This window comes from Dendrobates tinctorius, unplaced genomic scaffold, assembly GCF_039654945.1.
Source record: "Dendrobates tinctorius isolate UK_male_01 unplaced genomic scaffold, ASM3965494v1 ptg000237l, whole genome shotgun sequence".
Classification (NCBI taxonomy): Eukaryota; Metazoa; Chordata; class Amphibia; order Anura; family Dendrobatidae; genus Dendrobates; species Dendrobates tinctorius.
The window spans coordinates 3887782-3908769 of NW_027361904.1; the positions used below are offsets into that span (position 1 = coordinate 3887782).

The following is a 20988-nucleotide window of genomic DNA, read 5'->3' on the forward strand; positions in this document are numbered from 1 at the left end:
ATTAAAGTGGGGACATTAAAGTGGATCCCCTATGGCCAGGATCACGTTGGGCGATTTTGTGCGTATTGGCCGTAGGCCTACAGCTTATGTGCAACGTCTTTTTAGGCCATGTCCACACGTGGTGGAATGGTGGCGGGTTTTCCGTATGGACCCGCAGCAAACCAAGTGCTGCGGTCCGTACGGCTGTCAATTCCCGCACGGGGACCGCAGCGCTCAGGTGGGAAGGGGGGTACAGGGGCCCAGGTTTTATGAACAGCCCCGGGCCCATAGTCCACTTAATCCGCCACTGCCTGTCAGCTTGCTGGCCAGAATCTGAACCCATTCCTCCGGCTTTACTTGATGAAGGGCACACTGCCGCTCAAAGTCCTGCAGAAAGCCATCAATGTCTTCCTCTGCCTCCCCCAACTGTCGGAAGGCATTGTACGGGATCTTTTTGTGGCTTACTGTTGAAGGTACCTGGTCGAAGGCCAGAGCTCCCCCTGCTTGCTGACTCTCCTCTCTCTGCTCTGCCATCTCCATCTTGGCCAGCTCCACTTTGGTCCGCTCTGCCATCTCCATCTTGGCTAGCTCTATCCTGGTTCGCTCGGCCATCTTTTCCTTCAGATCAGTACGCACATCAGCCATCACCTCTCGTATGATCTCTACTGCAGGGTTTGGGCCATAGAACGCCAGTCTGTTCTTTACCTCCCTCTGGAATTCGGTCTCCTCCACATTCACATTGGGGGGCGCTGCACTGTCGTGTTCCATGATGGCTGCTATCAAATCCGCTTTTGTTTTGTTGCTGGCGATCAACCCTCGGGCTTCCACCAGATCTTTTAATGTAGTCCTCTTTAACTTCTGGTAGTTATTTTCCATTCATTCCTTTCCTCCTGTAGAAGGGGTATCAAATCCCGCTGTCTGCCACCAGTGTAACGGGGTCTTCCAAGCTGGGGTACCTCTTTCAGTACCACCCCGTATTTTCGGAGGTCCGCTCTGCGTTGACTGGAGTCTGAATGAAGGACGCTGGCTGGAATTCCTCTGAGTGCATGGGCACATATAAAAGATCACTGCTTCTCCATGTATTTCCAGTCTGACAACACTTTACTCACAGGACACAGATTATATCACACAGATACAGAGGGCCGGCCAATAGAAAAGCGTCAGGCCAGACATGCATTACAAAAGCCGCAGGTGGCCGGAGCCTGCATATGTTTACTGTGGGAATTACAAAGGTGGGGGAGGGCGGACACTGCTGATACATTAGGGACATACATCTCACATGGAACCTATTATATATACATATAACTGCACAACATATTCTGGGTGCTGAGTGGTTCTGTAACAGGGGCAGAATGCAAGACATGATGGGGGCAGAATGCAAGACATGATGGGGGCAGAATGCAGATATGATGGGGGCAGAATGCAAGACATGATGGGGGCAGAATGCAAGACATGATGGGGGCAGAATGCAGACAAGATGGGGGCAGAATGCAAGACATGATGGAGGCAGAATGCAGACATGATGGGGGAAGAATGCAAGACATGATGGGGGCAGAATGCAAGACATGATGGGGGCAGAATGCAGATATGATGGGGGCAGAATGCAAGATATGATGGAGGCAGAATGCAAGACATGATGGGGGCAGAATGCAAGACATGATGGGGCAGAATGCAGATATGATGGGGCAGAATGCAAGACATGATGGGGGCAGAATGCAGATATGATGGGGGCAGAATGCAGACATGGGGCAGAATGCAGACATGGAGCAGAATGCAGACATGGGGCAGAATGCAGACATGGGGCAGAATGCAGACATGATGGGGGCAGAATGCAAGACATGATGGGTTCAGAATGCAGATATGATGGGGCAGAATGCAGACATGATGGGGGCAGAATGCAGACATGGGGGCAGAATGCAATACATGATGGGGCAAAATGCAGACATGATTGGGGCAGAATGCAGACATGATTGGGGCAGAATGCAGATATGGGGGCAGAATGCAGATATGGGGGCAGAATGCAGACATGGGGCAGAATGCAAGACATGATGGGGGCAGAATGCAGATATGATGGGGGCAGAATGCAGATATGGGGCAGAATGCAAGACATGATGGGGGCAGAATGCAAGACATGATGGGGGCAGAATGCAAGACATGATGGGGGCAGGATGAAGATATGATGGGGGCAGAATGCAAGACATGATGGGGCAAAATGCAAGACATGATGGGGCAGAAAGCAAGACATGATGGGGAAGAATGCAGATATGATGGGGGTGTGGCTCCCCTGAGGCTCAGTCGCCACAGAGGTACTGCACCTTCTCCTAAGGTGTAGTGCCCCACCAACTAGGTAAGTTGGGAACTCCTTTCCTCACTCCAACACCTGCACCCACACACAGGATAGTTCAGCATTGGAACAAATTGCGGCTCCATGCTTGGAGGGTAGCAGAGCACCTTTCGTGGGTCCTTGCTTCGTAACACGAGATGTGCTGGGAGGTGGGTGGAGTTAGACATAAAAGAGTGGGAAAGTTTAGAATGACAGAGGAGAGTCTGAAGGTCAGTCAGGAGAGTCTGAGGACGGATCGCTAGAAGGAAGGGATGGAGGAAGGAGTGCTGCAGCTGCCTCAGTGACCTGAGCCAGCTGGCACGGGAAAGGAACAGAAGGAGATAGACGCAGAACTGCAACCTAAGCTTCCATAAGAGAGAGAAGGAACAGCGCGGAACGAAGGAGTAGGAGAAGAGAGGAGTTGTGGGTTGGAAGAGGAACCCTGCCTATAGGTTCTCAGCGCAAGGCCGGGGCCCGGTCCCCGAGGTTGTATGGACACTTATGGTTCTGCAGCAGACACCGGTGGAGTAGTTGGCTGTAAATGCATTACTCCCATCCAAGAGTTGGGGCACAACAGCATCCGTATAGGGAGCCGGGACTCAGGAGAAAGGGAGTCCCCGATGTAGGCTACAGCTGTCTGCCGTACAAGGAAGAGTTGTTAGGAACATCTGACAGGAGGAACTTCAGAGTACCACGGTACTGGAGCTCTTCACTCTAAAGGCGCAATAGAGGAGTCGTTCAGGACAGGTACATGTTGGCTGAGTGTTGGAGAGGAGAAGCCTGACTTGCCCGGGAGGTTGATTGAGTCTCTGCCCCGGAGGACACGGCACGGAGGCAGGCACCAGTGTGTACCACGAACTGTGAGTAAAGCTTTGGAACTACAAGCCCTGGTGTCTTCCAGTCATTGTGCGCCAACACCGTCAGGACCGCTACATCTGGGTATCATCCTTTACACTACCTGCGCCTACACACTGCCCTGGGGTTACAGCTTCACCTGTGGGGAGCTACACCATCTATGCTGCAACACACCATCAGCCCCAGAGGATCTGCACGCAGCGTTGGCTTAACATCTTGCTTGCCAAACACCACAGGTGGCGTCACGAACTATTCCATTCAATTACATAAACTATATCTCAAACCACCATTGATTTGGGCGCCCAGGGCCACGGACCGGGTCACTGCTGCTGTGACACATCCCCCTGACACCGGCCCGGTACCGAGTACCCCACAGCCCTGGGAGGGTGACCCAGGGGCAGAATGCAAGACATGATGGGGGCAGAATGCAAGACATGATGGGGGCAGAATGCAAGACATGATGGGGGCAGAATGCAGACATGATGGGGGCAGAATGCAAGACATGATGGGGGCAGAATGCAGACATGATGGGGGCAGAATGCAGACATGATGGGGACAGAATGCAAGACATGATGGGGACAGAATGCAAGACATGATGGGGCAGAATGCAAGACATGATGGGGCAGATTGCTGGACATGATGGGGCAGAATGCAAGACATGATGGGGGCAGATTTCAAGACATGATGGGGGCAGATTGCAAGACATGATAGGGGCAGAATGCAAGACATGATGGGGGCAGCTTGCAAGACATGATGGGGGCAGATTGCAAGACATGATGGGGCAGAATGCAGACATGATGGGGCAGAATGCAAGACATGATGGGGCAGAATGCAGACATGATGGGGGCAGAATGCAAGACATGGGGGCAGAATGCAGACATGATGGGGGCAGAATGCAGACATGATGGGGGCAGAATGCAGACATGATGGGGGCAGAATGCAGACATGATGGGGGCAGAATGCAAGACATGGGGGCAGAATGCAGGTATGATGGCAGAATGCAGACATGGGGGCAGAATGTGCCAGTAAGACAGGATGGGGCAGAATGTGACAGTGAGACACAGGAGGGGGCAGAAAGTGAGACATGGGGGCAGAATGTGACAGTAAGACACAGCAGGGGCAGAATGCGAGACATGGGGCAGAATGTGACAGTGAGACACAGGAGGGGGCAGAATGTGACAGTAATGACAGGAGGGGGAAAAATGTGAGACATGTGGGCAGAATGGACATGGGGCAGAATATGACAGTGAGACACAGGAGGGGCAGAATGTGACAGTGAGACACAGGAGGGGGCAGAATGTGACAGTGAGACACAGGAGGGGGCAGAATGTGACAGTGATACACAGGAGGGGCAGAATGTGAGGCACGGGGGCAGAATGTGACAGTAAGACACAGGACAGGGCAAAATGTGAGACACGGGGCAGGATGGGAGACACATGGTGCAGGATGGATACGATGTAGACGGGGCAGGATCGGGAGATCATGGGGCAGAATGGATACTCATGAGGGCAGGATGAGAGAAAATATGGCTGAAGTCAGGAATGAGACACACAGGGGTCAGGATGGGGGATATTATTACCATAGGGGCTAATTAAGGGATATTATTACTGCGGTGATGTATTTATTTTGTTTTTTGGAGGATACTGTGGTGCTTAGCCTGCTGTCTTTGTGTGTAATATCGGGGGGTGATGCCTTCGAGGATTGGATTGATGCAAAGGTAAGACACGTTTATCTAAAGTATTCAGCATGTTAATGTTCGGGGGGGGCGCTTTTTCGATGTTCGCCCTGTTGGCAAAATTCCCTAGAAACTGCCGGTGCACAGCATTGTCATCCCCGACCCCTAAAGACTCCAGGGAACCCAAGGAGAAGACCTTTCCTCCCCCTTCAGGTATTCCACAGGCTGTCAGGAGGAAGGAAACCTGGGGGACGTGGCCTGAGGGAGATGTGAGTGGACGCATGCTGAAGTAGCTCCCGCTCCATATAGGACAGTTTGATAGATTGCAGCCACTATTTAGCTGTCAAATTCACATTCCTTGGAGAGGGTGCTGACCCTGACCGCAGGCTCTGTAAATCAGGAGTGCACGAACAAATAGCAGGGAAGAAAGGAGGCAGAAGGCCGGCAGGGTAGTCGGAGAAGAAAGCACAAGATGGCGCCGGCGGGGAGGACGTACTGATGGCGGGCCCGGAGGAGGATGGGGGAATCCCCAAGAAGTCAGATGCCGTGTCTAAGTTGCGGAGGTTCGCCAGGCTGGATGAAGACATGCAGAGCCCGGCACATGCAGGTGGAAGTCAGCCTGCGGAGGAGCCAGAGGAATCTGGTGTGGAGGAGGGTGAGGAGAGTGACTGCGGGAGCCGGGAGGAAGAGCAAGGAACCATGAGGTGGGAGAGCGGAGGTGAGCTGGAGAAATGTAAGCGTCAAAGGGGGGGGATAGTGATCCCAGAGGAGCCCACATTAAAAGACTTGTTCAGGCTGGCACTGCACTCTCACACTACTATTACTGATGTGGCAGCACAGCTGGGGGGTCCTGCAGGCCAGTATGTCTAAGTTACAACACTCTATGCATGTCACTAAGGAGAGGATGGGAGAAGCTGAGAAACGTATTAGCACTGTGGAAGATACTATTGCAAAATCTGACAAGCAGCATCAGCGTATGGCCACTGCAATTTCAGCTGTGCAGGCAAAGACTGATGACCTAGAGAATAGGTCAAGACGCAACAATGTGTGGATCATTGGGGTGCCGGAAAAAAACGAAGGCTCTGCGCCCACCGAGTTCTTTGAACAGTGGCTGTTAAACACTATTGGCCAGAATAACCTGTCCCGTTTATACGCCGTGGAAAGCTCACCGCGTTCCTGCGTTTCCCCTCCCCCCTGGTCGTCCTCCAAGACAGGTGCTTGTCAAGGTTCTGCATTATCGGGACAGGGATGCTATTCTTCGCTTTTCCAAGAATCATCCGGACCTGAAAATCAACGGCTCCAGGATTTCCATTTACCCGGACTTCTCTATGGAGGTTCAAAAGCAGAGGACCAAATTCCTTGACATAAAGAAGAGGTTGAGAGCTCTGGGTGTGCCGTACGCAATGCTATATCCGGCTAAACTAAGAGTGGTAGATGAGGACATTGTGCATTTCTTCCCGGATGCAAAGGAGGCCCTCAACTGGCTGGACAGCAACGAGATGTGTCTCCCCAAGGCGAATTCTAAGGACTCTGCTGGCTGACTTGTCCTTTAATCGGGACGGGACTTGTCCTTTAATCGGGACGGGATCCTACATATATTCACTCTTCCTTCCTGTATACCTTTTTCTCAGGAGGAGGACCCTCCCTCTCATGTTGGGAAATAATCTTGCTGTGCTTTGGAGGGGGAGGGAGAAATTTTCCTACCTCTATTTTTCTAGTTCACATGTTTTAGACATGTTGAAGGTATCTAAAAGAAAGTTAATGTGAATGTTTTATGGTTAACTGTTGAGAATTGTTTGGCTGCAATCACTAGTCATATGCTACTCCCAGAGGTTGGGGAGTAAAGCGGGCTTGCTTCGGTGAAGTGGATACTCTGAATCGGATAAAGTACGCCCTCTCCTCCGTGACACCTGGAGGAGATGGAAAGCTTGAGTTGGGTGAAGTTTGGGTATAGTGTGGGTGGGGGGTGGGGAGGAGGGAATGTTAAATTATTGTCTATGTCACACAGGTTTGAGTGGAGACAGCCTTACTAATTCACAATTGTGGAAATGGATGGCACGGTATTTGGGGTTGCAGGGTAATGGCGGTTAAAATAAAGATAATAAGTTGGAACGTTAGGGGGTTGGCGTCCGGAGTAAAAAGACAGGGAATGTTTACGTTCTTGCTCGGTGCCAAACCTGCAGTCATATGCTTGCAAGAAACCCACTTGATAGAGAGTAGAACACATCTTCTTAAAAAAAGGTGGCTGGAGGCGGGGTATTATGCATCATATTCCTCATACTCGCGGGGGGGGGGGTCAGTGTTCTTGTTCGCACAGGTATGCCTTTTGAACAGTGTAAAGTGATTATAGACCCGCTGGGACGGTTCGTATGCTTGCTATGTAAATTGTCTGGTATACTGATGTTACTGATCTTGATATATATCCCTCCGCTGTATTGTGGGAAATTGCTTTACAAGGTCATGGAGGTAGTGGGCGATTTCCCTGGGAATTCCCTTTCTGATAATTGGCGACTTCAACAATGTTCCTGATGCCCATTGGGACAGGGGTGGTCAGGAGGCGCGGAGACCGGGTGGTAACTGCACCCCCTTTTGGGGGCGGTTCTGATGGAGACTGCACTAATAGACATATGGAGAATCCATCACCCCGGAACTCCTGCTTCTCGCCCGCCTCTGCCTCGCTGTCCAGGATTGATCTGCCTCTGGGGAATGGTCTGATGTTATGTCTAGTGGGTGAGGTAACTTATTTGTCTAGAACTCTGTTGGATCACTCGCCTATGTGTATGGTGCTTCAGGGGCAGGGCACTGAGTTTTCCAGGAGACCCCTGTGGAGGCTAAATCCGTTCTGGCACCAGCTGATTGATCTGGACGGCGATGTGGGGGCTGACCTGACAGAGTTCTTTAAAATTAATATGGGCTCGGCCTCGGTATTAATGGTATGGGAAACCATGAAGGCCTACTTTAGAGGGCTGTGCATTAAAGACATATCACTAGTTAAGACTGAGACGGGCAGAAGAGACCAGGAATTGATTAGGTCATTAGAGGGAGCAGAGGCGGCACTAATTGAGGAGCAAACCCCTGAGGCCCGGGACCGTTTGAGATCAACGCAGAGAGAGGTTTGTAATATGGCTATGCAAACTGCGGAGAGGAAAAGGTGAATTAAAAGCTAAATTTTAGGGGTTATTTTTGGTGCTTCTGGTGTTACTACTGATTATATAATCCCATTGATTAGTTCTGAGGTCTGTCTCTGTACCTAGTGACAGGGCCCCGGGGGGATGGTATTCCAGGGGAAGTCTACAAAAAATAAAAGGAGGTGTTTCCCAAGTTGATGGAGGTTTACTCTGCGGGTTTGGCAGGGGGGAGCTGTCCCGGTCCATGCAAGAGGCGATAATTGTCCTACCAAAGCAGGGAAAAGATTTGACGGACCCAGCTTCATATCGTCCGATCTCTTTGTTGACCACTGACATTAAGTTATTGGCCAAAATGCTGGCGAACCAACTTAACAAGGTCATCGAATCCCTAATTCGCCAAGACCAGTCAGGGTTTATGCCCAATAAATCCACAGCTATAAATCTCTGGCGATTATACTTAAACATGCAGGCGAGGACGGATAATGTGGGACAGAGGGTAATAGTTTCCTTAGATGCCGCTAAGGCGTTCGACAGTGTGGAGTGGAGGTATTTGTGGGCGGTAATGAGAACCATGGGATTTGGTGATTAGTTTGTGAGTTGGGTGCGTTTGCTATATACATCCCCTAGTGCTAAAATACGGGTTAATGGTTTGCTGTCTGAGAGTTTCTCCCTATATAGGGGAACGAGGCAGGGGTGTCCCCTGTCCCCCCTGCTGTTTGCGATTGCGGTAGAGCCGTTAGCGGCAAAGATTCGGGGGAACTACGGATATCCGGGGATTCCAATATGGCTGCCACGTAGAGAAAGTGGCTTTATACGCGGATGATGTGCTGCTGTTTCTGGCTGACCCGAGCGACTCTCTGAGTTCGGCTATGGCAGTTATTGGTAAATTCGGCTGTATTTCTGGACTGTCTATCAACTGGGATAAATCCGTGCTGCTTCCCGTGGACTCGGCTGCTCCCCTAACGCTAGACCCTGGGACCCCTTTGAGGGTGATTAGGGAGTTTAAATATTTGGGCATTGTGGTCTCGGCTAAATTGGAGGAATATGAACGGCTCAATCTTACCCTCCTTATCAATAAGTTTCAACAAAAAATTGGAGCATTGAAGAAATTCTCCCTGTCTGTGGCAGGTAGAGCAAATTTATTAAAAATGATCCTCATGCCCCAGCTCCTATATAATGTATACTTCATAATACGCCTGTCTGGTTGGCGCAAAATAAATTCTACCGGATTCTCTTTTCTGGGACTTGATCTGGAAGAGTAGTAGGGCACGCATTAAACTTGAACATCTACAGAGGTCAAAAGAGGAGGGGGGCCTGGCAATCCCAAACCCGTGGGTTTATTATGTGTCATCCCAATGTCAGCATATGGTGGGGTGGGGGGAGCCAACTCAATCTACGTCGGCCGGGAAGGTCCTTGAGTTTATAGTGGGCAGAGGTCCGCTGCTGGCTAGTCTAGAGGCTGGTAGGTTCCGGGTGAACCCTAAAAGGCTCCCGACGATCGCTATGGTGGACAAGATTTGGCAAAGAGTTAGACAATGGAGGGGCATTATGGAGTTCACGCGCTTTTCGTCGGTTTGGTTTGATCCGAGACTGGGGGAGTTAATACGTCTGAGGGGATTTGCTCAATGGAGAAGGGTCGGGATATGGTTTGTGTCACAGCTGTTCGTTGCCGGCATACTTATGACTTTTGACGAGATCAGGAGGGAGTTCCCTCTGAGTCAATCCCTCTTCTTTCAATATCTGCAGCTGCGGCATGCACTCGATCGACAGCTTAAAACATCAAGAATAGTGGTGCAATCAGATGTGATGGTGAATCTTATAGGGTCAATGAGGGGCACTAGAGGTTTCATCTCCCTCGTATATAGGGGTTTTTTGGATTCATTCCTAGTAAGGCACCCGGATAAGTCCAGAGAAAAATGGGAAGAGGATGTGGGACCAATCTCGGACTCTCAGTGGGAGAGCGTATTACAATTCATCCCCAAGGTCTCTGAGTGAAGCCAGGAGAGTCTAACAACTCTACCTCAATACAAAAAAATGGTGGGGGGGGAACAAGAGGCGCAATAGTGCCCTATCACTAGTGACACTTAAAGTATGAGCGGTATAATACAGTTCCACTCACCTATACCAGTTGTGTAACCCACAACTGGCTTGAGAGCATATCACAGAATCAGCTGCTGCAGGACCTCCACCAACCACTCGCACGTGGAAAAACCTTCAGAAAATTGTGGGAAGCAGGGTGTATTGCAGTCCGCGCTGCCGAGATTCACAAATCACCTGGGATACAAGATGTAGTAGCAGTATACTCCTTTATTTCCTCCTATGTGTTTCGGCGCCCTTCCTGGCACCTTCTTCCTGAAGAAGGTGCCAGGAAGGGCGCCGAAACACGTAGGAGGAAATAAAGGAGTATACTGCTACTACATCTTGTATCCCAGGTGATTTGTGAATCTCGGCAGCGCGGACTGCAATACACCTAACAACTCTACCTAACACATAGGGTATACAGGACCCCGGTCTGGATGAAGAGGGCGGGCCTGAGGGGGGATTCTTGCTGCCCGCGTTGCTCTGAGGATGGGGCTGATCTCCTACATATGATGTGGTCCTGCCCTGCCCTACAGAACTTTTGGGTATAAACACTTAATTTGACTCAGGAGGTAATGGGAATGGATCTAATAAGGAACCCGCTGACGTGTGTATTGGGATGCATGGAAGATATTGCAGTTGATGAGTGGGGGACACTGACCATAGCCAGAATCCTATATGCTGCCAGAAAGCTCATTGCGGCCCACTGGTTAGATGACAAACTGCCAGTTAGACAGGAACTGATTAATAACGTTAACTTTATTGTTTTGATGGAACAGAACATATATGCGAAAAGAGGTCAACACATGCAGATTGAGAATGTGTGGGATGGCTGGATGGTTTTCTCGAAACCAACAAGGCTCATCCTCGCCTAAATCTACCTCTGAAACCAGTAGCGAGACTTCTCATTCAATAGCAATGCCATCATGGAACGCCTTATGCCTGAAATAGATTCTAGATTTGCCACTCTTCAAACCTCAATAGACTCTATAATATCACAAGTTAATAGTCAATGCACTCGCCTGGATGAGGCTGAACAACGTATCTCTAATTTGGAGGATGTTACCAGGGAAATGGCAGAATGTCTAGAGGGAAAAGAGAAAGTCATCACAGAGCTTCAATCCAAAGTGGACGATTTAGAAAACCGATCTAGACACAATAACTTGAAACTGATAGGACTACCGGAGTCCATACACTCCTCTGAATTGCTAAAACTAACATCTGTGTGGCTGCCAAAAGCCTTGGACATTCACCTAAGATCAGGTTCAATGGTGGTTGAGAGAGCACATAGAGTAGGCCCGCAGAGGGGAAAAGAACGGTGATATTCAAGGTCCTTGCCTTAAAAGACAAAATTCGTCTACTCACTGCCTACAGGAAGAAAGCGCACCTATCCCACAAAGGATATGTTTCAGGACTACTCGGCCATGGTGATGACCAAACGCAGGGCTTTCAACCCGGTGTGTAAGCTGCTGGCTGACAAAAACATCAGGTTCAGCCTACAATATCCTGCGATACTGCACTTTAACCTATCTGGGAAAAGCTGGGCTTTTGATGACCCGGTGACGGTTCTGGAGGTTGTCCGGGAAACTTCCCAGCCACCGTGAGCAAGATCCAGAGTGGCTTACTCAGTAACAGTGCAATAAATCACATAAGGTGATGTCAACTGACATCTGGTTATTGTAACGGGGTCTTCCAAGCTGGGGTACCTCTTTCAGTACCACCCCGTGTTTTCGGAGGTCCGCTCTGCGTTGGCTGGAGTCTGAATGAAGGACGCTGGCTGGAATTCCTCTGAGTGCATGGGCGCATATAAAAGATCACTGCTTCTCCATGTATTTCCAGTATGACAACACTTTACTCACAGGACACAGAATATATCACACAGATACAGAGGGCCGGCCAATAGACAAGCGTCAGGCCAGACATGCATTACAAAAGCAGCATGTGGCCAGAGCCTGCGTATGTTTAGTGTGGGAATTACAAAGGTAGGGGGAGGGCGGACACTGCTGATACATTAGGGACATGCATCTCACATGGAACCTATTATATATACATATAACTGCACAACATATTCTGGGTGCTGAGTGGTTCTGTAACAGTTATGTTGTTGTTTTTACTGTATTCTTACTTCTGCGTCTAACGTTAGGATGCGGGCTTAAGGGAATTGTTGAATATGACACACAATTACAAATTTTGTGGGAGGTGGTCTCTGCATTTGATTTCAGGTAATTAACAATCCAGGGATTCTATTGCCTACTTGCTGGGATAGGCAGGGATTCCACTATTATGTAACGGTTACATCTAATCATATTTCCCTCACTGGAGTGGGTTAATTGTAGATATCAAAAGGCAAAAAATGTCAGCTGTGACATCTCTCCTTTGGTATTCCTCGAATGTCAATGGCCTAAATTCCTCGGTCAAAAGGAAAAAAAAATTAAATTATCTGCATAGAGATAACTTTCATATTGTACTTTTGCAGAAGACACACTGGGTAAAGGGCAATCATCTGGTGTTTTCCAGCAAAAAAATTGTTATGTGCAGAGGCTTATTTTACTTAAAAAAAAACAGAGGGGTGTCGCTATTATGATAAACAGGAATGTTGGCCATGAGATAGTGGATGTGCTAGAAGATCCTTCAGGGAGGTTTGTCTGCGTCAAGCTGGTTAAAGAGGGGACGATCTACAGTGTAATTAATATTTATGCGCCAAATTTGTCAGATCCGCTCTTTCGGGCTAATGTGCTAAAACAAATCGCGGGTTGGGACACCTCCCATATGATTGTGGGTGGCGATTTTAATGACGTGCATGACATTGAGATGGATAGATCTGGCTCTCAATCTCCCCATATACCTACGCAAGGGAGACTAATACAATCTTTTTTGGATCATCTGAGATTGTTAGATGTTTCGAGAGTGCAACACCCTGTTGAGATTACTCTCACTAGTCACATGTTCACAACTCCCATGCTAGAATTGATTACTGGTTGCTGAGCCCCTCACTCATGCCAAGAATCACACATACCAAAATTCTGGACGTGCATATCTCAGATCATGCACCGATAACTTTCAGCCTAAAACTTACTAACCCATTCTATTTTCATAGAAAATGGAGATTTCCTTCAAACTTATATCACTCTGATGATTTCAAAAAATTCATACAATTATCATGGGATACGTACAAATCTGATAACCAAATACTACGTGAAACACCAGTTCTTTTCTGGGATACCACTAAAGCAGTGCGGAGAGGGCAAATAATTTCGTATATATGTCATAAAAAAACAGCTTCAGGAGCGACTCTGGCAGCTCAAAGGGCTTTAACTTCAGCATATAAAAATTTGAACGTTAATAATTCACCACTCACGAAAAAACAATATATTGAGGCAAAGGAATTGGCGGATGCACTAGCTCATGAATGGGCAACTTATAGTATCGATCTCCAGAAGCAAAAAATTTTTAAATGGGGCAATAAACCTGGCAAATTACTTGCGTCTCTTACTAGACCATACAGAAAGGCCACAAGGATTCACAAAACTCGGACCAAAGAGGGCAGAGTGTTGACAGAGAATGGGTAGATTGTGGAGGAATTTAAATCATTTTTTGGCTCCCTGTATAGAGCGGAGAAAAGAGAGGGGGACGATATTCTAAACTTTATGAAAACAGAAGTGGCACCTTTACTAACAGAGGAACATAGGGAAATTCTTAACGCCCCTATATCCCCTTCAGAAGTCATCCAAACTATCAGCTCCTTGAAGCTCTCTAAATCTCCTGGCCCTGATGGATATAGTAATGAATTTTACAAAATATTGGGAGGAAGTATAGGGACCCATCTTAGTGAAGTCTTTAATCAATTGGTTCGGTCGGGGCAGCTCCCGGATCGTTTTAACGAAGCAGACATAATAGCGCTCCCCAAACAAGGCAAAGATCCTTTACTAGTGGAAGGATATAGACCAAACTCACTTTTACACGCCGACTTTAAAATATTCACTAAAATACTAGCAAATAGGGTGCAAAAAATAATCACCAACCTGATATTACCTCAGCAGATTGGGTTTATCCACGGTAAATCCATAACATACAACATTCGGACGGCTTTGGGAGCTCTTACGGAAAATCTCATGGCTATTTGGAGTCTATTGTGGTCAGCCTGGACGCTGACAAAGCATTTGACAGGGTTGCATGGGATTATCTCCTCGATATCTTGGAGCTTAGAAACTTTGGTTCATGGTTCTGTGAGGCGATAAAGTTGTTATATAAAAACCTGGTGTCCAGGCTGGCCATAAATAGTATGCTCTCTTCCACATTTGAAGTCCAGAGAGGAACGCGTCAGGGCTGCCCCTTGTCGCCCTTACTTTTTAACCTTGCTTTAGATCCTTTGATTAGAACTCTCCAGAATTCTTCAATATACAGAGGCATAGAAGTGGGTTCCACCTCACTTAAAATTGCGGCATTTGCCGACGATATTCTCCTATTCATCTCCAATCCCAGTGCGGCAATACCAGTTATCATGGAGGCCCTAAATAATTTTGGCAAATGTTCAGGCTTTAAAATAAGTTATAGTAAATCAGAGGCCCTGGCTCTGTTTGAACAAGGGAAATTAAACAACTCGACAATTCCTTTCCAATGGAGCACATCATCTATCAAATATTTGGGTGTCCATCTCCCGACAGATTTGACGTCCCTATACCACATTAATATTAGACCCCTAATTACATCCACACTGAATCTTCTAAACTACTGGAAACATTTTACTTTGTCTTTTTCCGGACGAGGTCATTTAATTAAGATGGTAATATTTCCTAAACTAATGTATATTTTCCAAACACTACTTATCTTGCTGTCACGAGAGGATGATAAAACTCTAAACACTGCTTTTAGGAATTTTATCTTGGGAGACAAAAAGCGTACACGTATAGGTCTAATCCAACTACAAGCCCCAAAGGAGGAGGGTGGCATCAATTTCCCAGACAATGGAAAGTACAATCTAGCAGCAAATCTCAGATACACCATTCGCAAATGTTCTTCTAGACCAACAATTAAGCCCTCAGGTCTCCTTACCAGCATTACTACATATGGCCAATGATGACCTTATTGCAGACATAAGAAACCATCCCACCTTATGGTAAACTATACAGACGTGGAGGAAATACCGGAGACCATGTCATTTGAGAAGCGATGTCTCTCCTCTTGAGCCCTTTCTGGGTAACCCAGGCTTTATGAGAGGTAAACCACCCTTATCTTACACTGAGCTGGCTGGACAGGGTTGCATCTTGGCAGCCGACCTATTAGATGATAGATTCTCTACGCTTACATTTGACATAGCAGCACAACATTTCCCAACATTTGTAAACAAACCTTTCCTTTTTCTTAATGCAAGGAGCTTAACTTTGAAGAGTATAGCAACTAGGGGTGGAGATAGAGGGAGGAACATTTTGGATGGCTTCCTTAGAACCGGCAGGTTGCAGATAGCCTCGACAAGTAGAATCTACACATTGTTGCGTAAGCAGTGGTCATGGGAGGGCAAAAAGACAGGCCCAGCACGATGGGTTAATGATATACAGAACATCACAGTCGGGGAAACCTTAGATGCCACCTTTATGCAACGGAAGGCGATCCACTCCAGCAGTTATGTAGACTGTTGTGAACACTCTTGACCTGACTTCTGAGGTTGGGCTCCCTCTGGTGGTTGCTGTGGGTAGTGGAGCTGGTCAGGTTGTCAGAAGACAATCACCTGAAGAGGATGAGTGGAGGTCAGGGGTTACAGCCTGGGAAGATTTAAGTGCGCAAGTTTCCTTAGTTGCTGGTGATTTGGTTTTCTTCCTGTGCATTTTGAAGTCTGCTTGTCCCCTGCTTGGTCCTGCATTGTTTAGATAAGCTATTTGTTTGCTGGAATCTTTTGCATTTGATCCAGTTTTTGCCTTTCTCTGCTTTCTGCTATGCGGTGTGGGTTCAGCATTGTTCCCTGCTGGGATCAGTGCTGGACCCTGCTCCATATGTCACAGCTTATGTCAGTCTGTTCAGTATTGCTAATCCCCTGTTATATCAGTATCTTTTGCTTTGCTTCCAGTTCACAGCAGAATGCTGATCTAGTGGGGGAGAGGTCGTGTGGCCTCAGTATTTTTGCATATTAGACGTGTTGGATTTTTTAGGGTTTTTGCAGACAGTATCTTTCCTGTCCTGTTCTATCTAGACAGTTTGGGCCCATCATTTGCTCACTCTATTTTCTGCCTGTGTTTGTGCCTCATCTTGTTACCAACCTTTCTGGTTGCCTAGCTTATTCCCCGCCTATCCTCCTCGGTGACCTAATCATAACGGCAGAGATGTCTTTATTACTCCTTCATAGAACCTATATTACTCCACACATTAAGTCTAGAATGTCTCCATTGGGCACATTCACATGCTCCAAATGTGGGACAGGAAACACAGACATATTTCATCACATGTGGGGATGTCCCAAGGTGCAAAAACTATGGCAGTCTATCCACACCGAACTGCAGAATCTTGGTGGGATATTGTTTCCTTTGACACCGCAATGGGCAATAGTTACTATTTTAGACAACTCTCAACACAAATTCCCAAAACACCTTAAGGCCATGTTGATAATATGGGCATCAGCTACCTGGAAAAGTATTTTGCCGCACTGGTTAATCCATTGCCACCACCCAAATCTCTCATATACTCCAAAATAATGTATATTTTTCGAATGGACTGGTTAGACACCCTGACAAATAAAGAGAAATTGACTAGGAGGTTTTCGAGTACATGGTCATTGTTCATCCCATCTCTGTCCCAAGACACCAGGGAAAGACTAAGGGTGTGTGCACACGCTGCGGTTCCGCAGCGGATTTGGCCGCTGCGGATCCACAGCAGTTTTTTGCTGCGGTGTACAATACCATTATTCCCTATGGGAATAAAAAAACGCAGTGCGGACGGTGCGGATTTTTCTGCGCGGTTTTGAAACCGAAGAATTGACATGACAATTCTTTCTGCAGATTCCGCAGCAGTTTCCCATCTCCACCATTGTGGAGATGGTGAAACCGCAGGATAATCCGCAGATAAACCGCAGGTCTTTTGACCTGCGGATTTACCTGCGGATTTTACAAAATCCGCACAGCCAAATCCGCACCCCATTCTGCAGCGTGTGCACGTAGCCTAAGAACACACTTTAAAAACACCAAGTGGTATCTTCTTCAGAAAATTAGCGGACATAATCCTATTCCTTGAGCTTGATCGTTAATCAAATGCAGAGTCATTTAAGGGGCTTATATGTTGGGGGGGAAGGTTAAGGGAGGTGAGGAACAATTAGGAGTATTATGCCTGTCAAATGAGCATCTAATAAGCTGGAATCCTTCAAACCTGTATAATTTACTTTCTGGTAATGCTCTTTAAACCAATATTGTGAGTTTTACACCTGTCAAATAGCTTGTTTCTTCAAGATTGTATGATTATCTTTTATTGTAATGCTCTTTAACTCAATAAAACATGTCGGATAAACACTTTCCACATAGAGTACATGAAAATTAATTCTACCCTGTGTGAGATTTTAGATGTTCAGTAAGATTTGATTTCCGAATAAAACATTTCCCACATTCTGAACAAGAAAATGGCTTCTCCCCTGTGTGAGATTTTAGATGTTCAGTAAGATTTGATTTCCGAATAAAACATTTCCCACATTCTGAACATGAAAATGGCTTCTCCCCTGTGTGACATTTTAGATGTTCAGTAAGCTGTGATTTCCGAATAAAACATTTCCCACATTCTGAACATGAAAATGGCTTCTCCCCTGTGTGAGATTTTAGATGATCAGTAAGCTGTGATTTCCGAATAAAACATTTCTCACATTCTGAACATGAAAATGGCTTCTCTCCGGTGTGAACTTTAAGATGGTTAAGAATATTTGATTTGTTGTTAAAGCATTTTAGACAATCTGGGCAAGAAAATGGTTTTCCTGTGTGAATTCTCTGATGTACAATTAGAGCTGACTTTTGGTTAAAACACTTCCTACATACGTTACATGAAAATGGCTTCTCCCCCGTGTGAATTATTTGATGTCTAAGAAGATCTGATTTCTGGGTAAAACATTTTTCACATTCCGAACATGAAAACGGCTTCACTCCTGTGTGAGTTCTTTGATGTTTAAAAAGAATTGATTTGTAGATAAAATGTTTTCCACATTCTGGACATGAAAACAGTTTTCTGGTGTGAGTTATCTCATGTACAATTAGAGTTGAATTTTGTGTAAAACACTTTCCACATATGGTACAAGAAAATGGCTTCTCCTCTGTGTGAGTTCTTACATGGTTATCAAGACGTGATTTCCAGGTAAAACATTTCTTACATTCTGGACATGAATATGGCTTCTCCCCTTTGTCAGCTCTTTGGTGTTGAACATCCTTCGTGTGGCTTTCATTTTGTTCAACATTCTGGTGTGAATCAGCAAACAGGACTTGTTTAAAAGCATCAGATGACAGATCTTGGATGTGAAGGGCTGAGGGTATATCTGTGACAACAGGATGGTCTTCATATGTATTCTGTATACCAGAATCATCTGTCAAAAGAATAAAACAAATTGTAAATTTTAAACCATGTAAAATTAAAACCTGTTTTTCAGTGGTAAATTTGGGCCCACAACTACAGGATCAGTTGCACTGCCCAGATAACTATGGTCTTACTACCAAAACAACTCTCCTACAATACCGATGTGAAATCATATAAACAATTAGTTAATAATAAACAAAAAAAACACAAAAATTGAGCTTAAAGTTGGTCTACATGCAGCATATAAAAGTATGTTCACTTTGGCCATAAAACATTGAAAAAACCTACAAGAAGCAAAATAAACAAAACCCCTGCTCTAACTAAATAAGTAAAATGCAAAAGTGCGTTTAAATAACACAGGGTACTTAGTAATACGATTTTTGATCAAAAATAGCATGAAAGCCATCTCACCGTCGCCAAGATGACCCTGATCGAGACGGTCCAACACTGTTTATTATTAAAATCTTACCGTGTGTCAAAGTTGGCCTCAGTGTGTGAATAAGGGCAGACAAAAGGACCAGGTCCCGACCTAAGGACATCAGCCTGGGGAAGCATTTAAATGTGATTTACAGATCAAGAGGGTGATGCCACACCCCGACTTGCACAGAATGCAAAAATACAAAGAAAAAAACACAAAAAATGAGCTTAGCTAAAGTTGGTATACATGCAGCATATAAACGCATGTTGACTTTTGCCATAAAACATTGAAAATGTCAATGTTTTATGGCCAAAGTGAACATGCGTTTATATGCTGCATGTATACCAACTTCAACTAAGCTCAATTTGTGTGTGTTTTTTCTTTGTATTTTTGAATTTTGCAATAGTGGTAGGAAATAGCATAGAATAGGTTAGGAGATAGATGACACAGGGTTTCATTTACTGGGAGGGGCAACACAGAGCAGGGACTTGTAGTTGGGTTACTTCCTGGTTGGGTTGAGGAGCCTGGGCAGCATGCCCACAGGCAGGATGTTTGAGCAGTGATTAAGCAGAGTGAAAAGGAGTGACACAGATTGTCGAAAAGATATGGCCGTGATTGCCGGGCAGAGGAAGCTGCTAGTAAGATCAGGGCCTGTCCAGAAGACAGGGAAAGAAAGGAACATGATTCTGTATGTGATGTGTGCCGCCAAAGTAAATACTGTTTTACTGTTCAGTAAAGCTACACGGACTACCAAGTGATTTATGGAACTTATGCGTTACATCCGGTCCCTGTCCTGGGGCGGCACCCAGGTCTGCTACGGTTACACCTGGTCCCCTTTCTGGCGCTGCGTCCAGGTCTACCTCTGCTTCCCGTTCTGGGCACTCACCTCGTGCTTCGGACGCTATCCTTAGGCAGCAGTCTGCCTCCTCTGTGTCTCATGCTGCTGCTCATCATGCAGGTCACTCCCCTGCCTCCACCTCCTGGCGTCCTGTTGGCAGATCTGTAACTAGAGCTATTAGGTCCCGCCCGCGGGCTCCCCTGCCTTCTTAAAGGGACAGCGAGCATTTTTCAAAAAGTGCTATTATCCAATGGCAGCGCACTGGTTGCTATTTCTGGCCTCTCCAGAGGGAGAGCGCCGGAGCAACGAGTATCAATCAATGCTACATCCGGTTCTCATGCTAACCTGTCTGCGCTGCGTCTGCAGTCTCTGTGCTTTGTCTAATGCTATCTGTCTCCACAGAGTATCAGTATCCTGTGCTTCCTGGTTATATCTGCAACCATCTGTTCCGCCAACAGCCATCCAAGTCCAAGGACTGTGTGAAGGTCACTGGAACCGACTCCTTACCAACTAACCGGATCCAGGACCCATCTCATTACGGACTCTGCTGTAACTACTGTTACCCCTTTTGGTCCCGCTGGGACAGCTGCCATGTGTTCGGGGTCTAACTGGAGGTAGCACCTGTGCCCTCCGGGTATTCCATTCTGGCCCTGTCTGAGGGGCTTTACTACGGGTACCCGGGACTCACTAGTCACCCCCCCCTTTGGAGCCCCCCGGACCGTGGTCCCGAGGTTCCACTTTAAAAATAAAAACGTATGTGAACCACCATCTCTGCCTTCACTTCCATTCATTACAGATTGCTCCGGCCATGGAATCCGCTGGACCCCAGAGGCCTCCGACTATGGAACTGTGCCAAGAGGTGACCCGCTTAAAAGATCAACAGGACAAGACCACGTCCTATCTACGTAACCTGTCCACCCACATGGATTCTCTGCTGAACCAGGCTGCTCCTGATTCACCTAGCATCACCCAGATACCTGATGTCATGGCAAGCAAGGGACCTCGTCTTGCGGCTCCTCCCCGCTTCCATGGTGATCCCACTCAGTGTTGGGGTTTTCTCAATCAGTCTACCCTAGACTTCGAAATCCTGGGGCACATGTTTGCTTCTGACCGTGCCAAAGTGGGCTTCATTATGTCACATCTGGCAGGAGAGGCTCTCGC

The 20988-nt window shown here is 46.9% G+C and overlaps 1 pseudogene; it reads right to left on the minus strand.

Moving 5' to 3' along the window:
- The window catches only part of LOC141060433 (uncharacterized), a 91910-nt pseudogene that overhangs the window by 26871 nt on the left and 44051 nt on the right, over nt 1-20988 (minus strand).